We start from the raw sequence: 6,000 nt of genomic DNA, 5'->3' as shown, positions 1-6,000 counted from the left end.
GAACAGGTGCATGATGTAAAAGTAGTATTCATAGTTTGACTTACTTATTTTTGCTAATGATGTAGAATTGAGAGAAAAACAAATCTGTAGGCTTGGATGTCAAGTGAGAAGTAAAATATGTATAGTTTAGTCATCAGAGTATGAGGCTCTGTAGTAAATATAGAGTGATAACTGACTCTGTTCCCATAGGGTTTAGTTCCCTAAATCTTGTGTTTACATCAATGGGTTTTTTTTTTTTTTCTACAGAATAACAGTTTAAGATAGTGCATATTAGTGCATAGTTTCTAAATCAAACTTTCTTTTTACAGAAATGAAAATCATAGCATGTTTTCCATAGCTGATCTTAGGTATTGCTAGCCCAGGAACTGACTGGTTTCCTTTGTCCTTTGTCAGTTTCATAGAAAAATCTCTCTAATGCCCGAGAAATGAGTCCCACTGAGCTCAGAGTTCAGGGGAGACTTTACAGTACACCCCAAGTTCTGCTGCAATGCCAATCTCTCCAGGTGTGGGCAGTTCCGTGCCTGGAGTGGAAGCCTGGGCTGGAAACCACTCTGTGGGGTCCATTCCCAACACTGTGCTCTAAGAGAGGTGTTGCTATCGCTCAAGCCGCAGTAGCCAATCAGGGCCTCCAGATGGACTGCCAGTCAGAATGGAGGCGGGCACTTCCGGTCTGCCAAGCTGTAGGTTTGGGCCACTGTGGCTGAGGTGTTGCGTGTGCTAAGCTGTGAACCCCGTGCCGGGGCCTGTGAGGAGAGGGGGGCGATCACGGAATCCGTCATGGTGAGCGAGGGGCCGCTGTCCCCACACGGAGGAGCCGCGGGAGCCGGTGAGGGTCCTCCCGCATCTGTGGGAACCCGTGGCTGGACGTGGTGGTTCCCTTTGGTCTCCTGAGGTCCCTGCAACTCCTAGGCTGGAGCGGGACCTCTGAATGATCCTGCTTTGCGGCCTGCGCAGAGCATGGGGAGCATGAGCCTTTGTGTAGCACAAGCGTTTGTGTGGAAATAGCCTTGTCACCGTGCAGGGTGCCCGTTGTAATCAGATGGATTTGTGATGCTCCGTGTTTGCCGGACCGAAGACTTTCGGGTTTATTGTTAAAATAGTTAAATCAAGGGGCTGGAGAGATGGATCAGAGTATAAGAGCAGTGGCTATTCTTCCAGAGGTCCTGAGTTCAATTCCCAGCAATCCCGTGGTAGCTCAAAACCATCTGTAATGAGATCTGGTGTTCTCTTCTGGCATGCAGGGATATATGCTGGTAGAATACAGTATACATTATAAATAAATAAACCTTTAAAAAAAAAAGGTTAAATCAGTGGTAGTGGTGGTGCATGCTTTTAAATTCAGCACTTGGGAGGCAGAGGACTGCCTGGTCTATAGAGCGAGCTTCAGGGCTGCCAGGGCTACAGAGAGACATCTTGTCTGGAAAAACAAAACGAACTATATAAAATTTAAAACTTTTGTAGTATTGTGTGGCACATCTACCCACTTAGAAATGCAGTTTGCAGATGGCATCATCTACAACAGAACCCTTTTTTTTTATCATGGGGTCTTAGGTAGTAAGGGGCCATGGTATATTATCTGAAAATCAGTTGGCCCCCCCGGTTCCCAAATATCAACAGACCACACTGGTTTGGTGGAGAGCCAGGTCAGTTGCCCAGCAATGGAGGACAGCAATTTGTGGGGGAAGCCAATTAACCTCTAGGAAGACCAAGATTAATTTTAAAGTCCCTTTTCTCAGTGTTGAGAAGCCCTCTTTCTGTGTCTCACACTGTGGGATGCCAGACAGTATAAACATAGTGAGTGTGGTGGAGGACTTTCCTTTTTTCCACTGAGAGCCTAGGTCAAATCTATCAGTTTTGCTTCTTTGGCTGAGGTACCTGTTTTGGGTACATTTTTTTTCAGTTAATGGAATTGCTACAGCTCCCACGCCCCTGGTTTCATCTTTAATTTCTTGACAGTCATGGCCAAGCATGGGTGTCATCACCCAAGAGGGTAGCCTCAACCATGTCATAGTGTACTGTGAGTATAAGATCTTGACCCAGAGTTAACTTGTATTTTTGTATTAAACTAGCATTAGCCTCCATTGCTCTTAGACAGATGGGCCCACCTGTGGCTACAGGGTCCAGTCATTTGGACACATACATCACAGGACATTTCCATAGCCCCAAAGTTTGGATTAAAACCCCTTTTGTTTTGTGGACTAACAGATGAAAAGGTTTTGAGACATCTGGAAATTCTATGGGTTTTTTTAAAGCCTTAACTGCCTTTTCTTCAGTCTCAGTCTGGATTAGGGGCTCAGTGCCCCCCTTTGTGCTGGTGAATATTGGCTTTGGCATTTCCACAAACTCCGATATCCAGAGGTAGCAATACCCGGCTGCAGTTGGGATCTGAAGCAGCTGTCCTGCTTTGAGACAGGTTCTCTTTGCCTCCCCTCAGCTTCTAGTAGGTTTCTACAGGCTTTCTTAGCTAACATTTTGTTGCCAAAAGTCTGTAAACTTGCAGCAGTAACTCAGTGGTCTGTTTTCCCAGGAAATCTCTAAAGGACGGGTGGTCACTCTATATTTAGTCCTTAACTCCAGGGGTGACCTAGTCTAGGTTAGTGTCCATTATAACCTCCCACTGGGTTTGTCCATTTAAAAACAAAGATGGTTGACTCAACACTGCCAATGAGAGGCTGAAGAATGCATCATTCATGTCCAGGACAGTGGACCTGTTTCTCTGTAAGACTCAGACTCATGAGGCAGGAGCTGCATGCTCCAGTGTGACTGGCAGGACACCAGGATGCTTGTCTCACCACACCAGGCAAGATAAGCTTCATTTCCCCCTTTTGTTTGCAGGTCATTTGATATCATTTATCTTTTCATCGAGGCAAAACTTCCAGCTAAGAGATTCTTGCTGGCTATTTTTAACTCTAACCTTGTCTAACCTTATCAGAGAAGGTGAAGGTGGTTTTCAGTTTGTACCAAAGTTCTTGTCCCAAACAGTTTTTTGTTGTTAAACACCTTTGACTACCTCCAGTGACTGGGACCTCTTTTTCCCTAATTTTTTTTTTTAATTTGTATAATATTTTTCTAATACCCTGACTGACTTGGTGAAAAAGAAAATCTTTTTTACCTGCTGTTTTTAATCTTTCCAAAAAGTGAAATTCCTTAAAGTGTTCTTGGTCAGGGTAGAACAGAAGTTCTTTCTAGGCTGTGTTTCCTGGCAGCAATTCCCTTGCCAAGCCCGGGGGTGGTGTTTTTACTTTTTTCAAAGAGAAGGGTGGACTTTAGAGATCACTGGTTGAAAGGGAAAGTAGTGGAACCTTCTCTTTTCATTTTGGTTCAGCCCAGGAGAAGTTTTCTCCTTCCCTGGGACTACTTAGAGCAGGCACAAAAGTAGAGGGAATGCTCTCCTGGGGGAACTATTTCCCCCCACCCTGGGTGCAGTTTTCTTAGATGGCTGTGAGGTTCAGGCCTAGCCTAGGGGCCTGGCGCCTTTCCCCCTCCTCACAGGGACCAACACTGAGTGAGAGCAGGAGTCAAGCGACAATAAAAGGACTTCTGCCTCTAGAGTGGGACAGGTGGAGATTTTTTTTTTTTTCACCTTTGGGTGACCTGGCAGATCCAGAAGGATTTGGGTCCCCAACAGGAGGGAACACCGGTCTTTACTTGGGTGGAGGAGGGTTTCACACTAGAGAAAGCCACTGGTCAATGCAGGAAACAAAACTGATAGATACACATAGAAAGACATATAGATATATACATACAAAGAGAGAGACAGTGAAAATAACAAGAGTGGCAATCACATATTCATACATCTGTATAGATGGATCCAGTGACATGTCACATGGTTTCCAGACACTGGATCAGCAACCATATCTGAGCTCTTCTCTGTGTCCAAACAGAAAGGTCCTCAACCAGACTTACTTCTGGTGACACAAGGCGATTTTCTCATTTGTTTCCTTTTGGGGTGGAGGTTTCAGACCCCTATGAAGTGTTAGGCAGTGGTTGGTCAAAGGGAGCCCTGGTGTGGTGCTGTGAAAAGGAATGACCCCCATAGACATATTAGAATGTTTGGTCCATCTTAGTGGCCTTATTAGGAGGTGTAGCCTTGTTGGAATAGCTGTGGTCTTGTTGGAGAAAGTGTGTCAATATGTAGGAGGGCTTTGAGGTCTCTTATGCTCAAGCTAGGCCCAGTATGTTTCAGTGTTCTTTTGCTGCTTGTGGATCAATATGTAGAGTTTTGAGCTCCTTCTCCAGCACCATGTTTGTTTGCACGGGGCCATGCTTATCCCCTTGACAGTAATGGACAGTGACTGTCTGAAATGTAAGCCAGCCCCAATTACATGTCATGGTGACTCTTTACAACAATAAACACTAAGAGAGACATTGGTACCTGGGACTGGAGCATTGTGATTCACCTGTCTTTTTTTTTTTTTTTTTTTTTTTTTTTTTTTTTTTTTGGTCAGGTAGAATTTGTACTTAGGGGCTTTGGGTAAGGAAGGCAGGTGTAATACTTTAAGTGGTGTTTAAATGGGCCATACCAGTAAAAGCATGGAAGACAATGATGCTGAGGGTGGTTTGAACTACGGGGGCCTGGCTCAAGATGATTTAAGGAGAAGAATGTTAGTGTATTGCTTAGAGATTGTTCTTGTGATATTTTGGTGAAGAATGTGTCTGCTTTCTGTACTTGTCCAAAGAGTCAGCCTGAGGCTAAAGTAAAGAGTTTTGGAATAATTCATTTGGCAGAGGAAGTCCCAAAACAGACTAGTATAGACTCTGTACAAGGAAAAGGAACAAGCCGAGCAAGTAAAAATACAAAATGTATAGATTGAGGAAAACAGGGGCACCAGTAACCTGAATGGAGCAATAAGTCCTGTTTGTGTTCAAGAAGATAAACAGATTAAGAAATGGAATAAAGGGAATGAGGACCTATGGGTAAGGTTACACCCAGCTAAACTTCCAATTTGTGAAAAGGTAATAAAGAGTAGGTGAGGTTTAGACATGGTGGTGCATACCTTTAATCCCAGTACTCAGAAGGCAGAGACTGGTAGATCTGTAAGTTCAAGGCCAGCCTGGTCTACAGATCCAGTTCCAGACATCCAACTTGGGCAGTGAAGGGAACCATTGAAAATAGAAAGCTGGCTAAGATGTAATTGAACAAGGAGTCAATGTTCTAACCCCAGTAAACAGTAGAACTTAGCTGCTTCGGCCATGTGGTTTTGGCTTCAGAGTCAAAGATAGAAGAAAAAGATTATGGACTCTCTTTTTCTAGGGAATGCTACTGAGGCCAGGCATGTGTCAGTGGTGTCCCTGAATGTAAGTCTAGAGAGGCCATTGCATGAAGCAATAAAGGTGAAGCCTGGATTACCTTGGAGACCCCAAAATGCTAGGGAGTGAAACTAACCCAAAAGAAAGAAGTGTGTTGTAATCAACAAAGCTGAAAAGAGTTGGAGATCAGAAGAACGTTTTGATATCAGACATGGAAATGCAGAGTTTGGATTTTCCCCAGCTGGTTTTTAGTCTTGTTTTGGTCCAGTATTTCCTGCATTTTGGAATGATAATGTCTATGTGCCATTATACATTGGAGTATGTTATCTGCCTTTTGATTTTTACAAGGGATTATAGTGAAGACATTCCATAAATTTCAGAAGAGACTTTGAACTTTGGACTTTAAGTAAGTTTGAGACTCTTATAGACTATGAGGACTTTGGATGTTGGAATAAATGCTTTTCTGCATTATGGTATGGCTACAAGCATATGAGAGCAAGGGCTTGTGTTAGTTTGAATAGGATTGACTCCCATAAACTCATGTCTTTGAATGCTTGGCCCAAAGTAATGACACTAGTAGAAGTGTGGCCTTGTTAGAGTAAGTGTGCCACTGTGAAGGTGAATTTTGAGATCTGTGTGTCTCAGTATTCTGCTGCTGCCTGTGAATCAAGATAATAGAATCTCAGCTCCTCCAGAATCATGCCTGCCAGGCTTCTTGCTCTGATGATAATGGACTAAACCTCTGGAATG

The 6,000-nt window shown here is 43.8% G+C and overlaps 1 pseudogene; it reads left to right on the top strand.

Annotated features, from left to right (window-relative positions):
- Positions 1–425: 425 nt before the first annotated feature.
- The window catches only part of LOC127216534 (zinc finger protein 431-like), a 420,225-nt pseudogene continuing 414,650 nt past the window's right edge, over positions 426–6,000 (top strand).

Source organism: Phodopus roborovskii, unplaced genomic scaffold (genome assembly GCF_943737965.1).
Source record: "Phodopus roborovskii unplaced genomic scaffold, PHOROB, whole genome shotgun sequence".
Lineage (NCBI taxonomy): Eukaryota > Metazoa > Chordata > Mammalia > Rodentia > Cricetidae > Phodopus > Phodopus roborovskii.
This window is presented reverse-complemented; position numbering and strand designations above follow the sequence as displayed.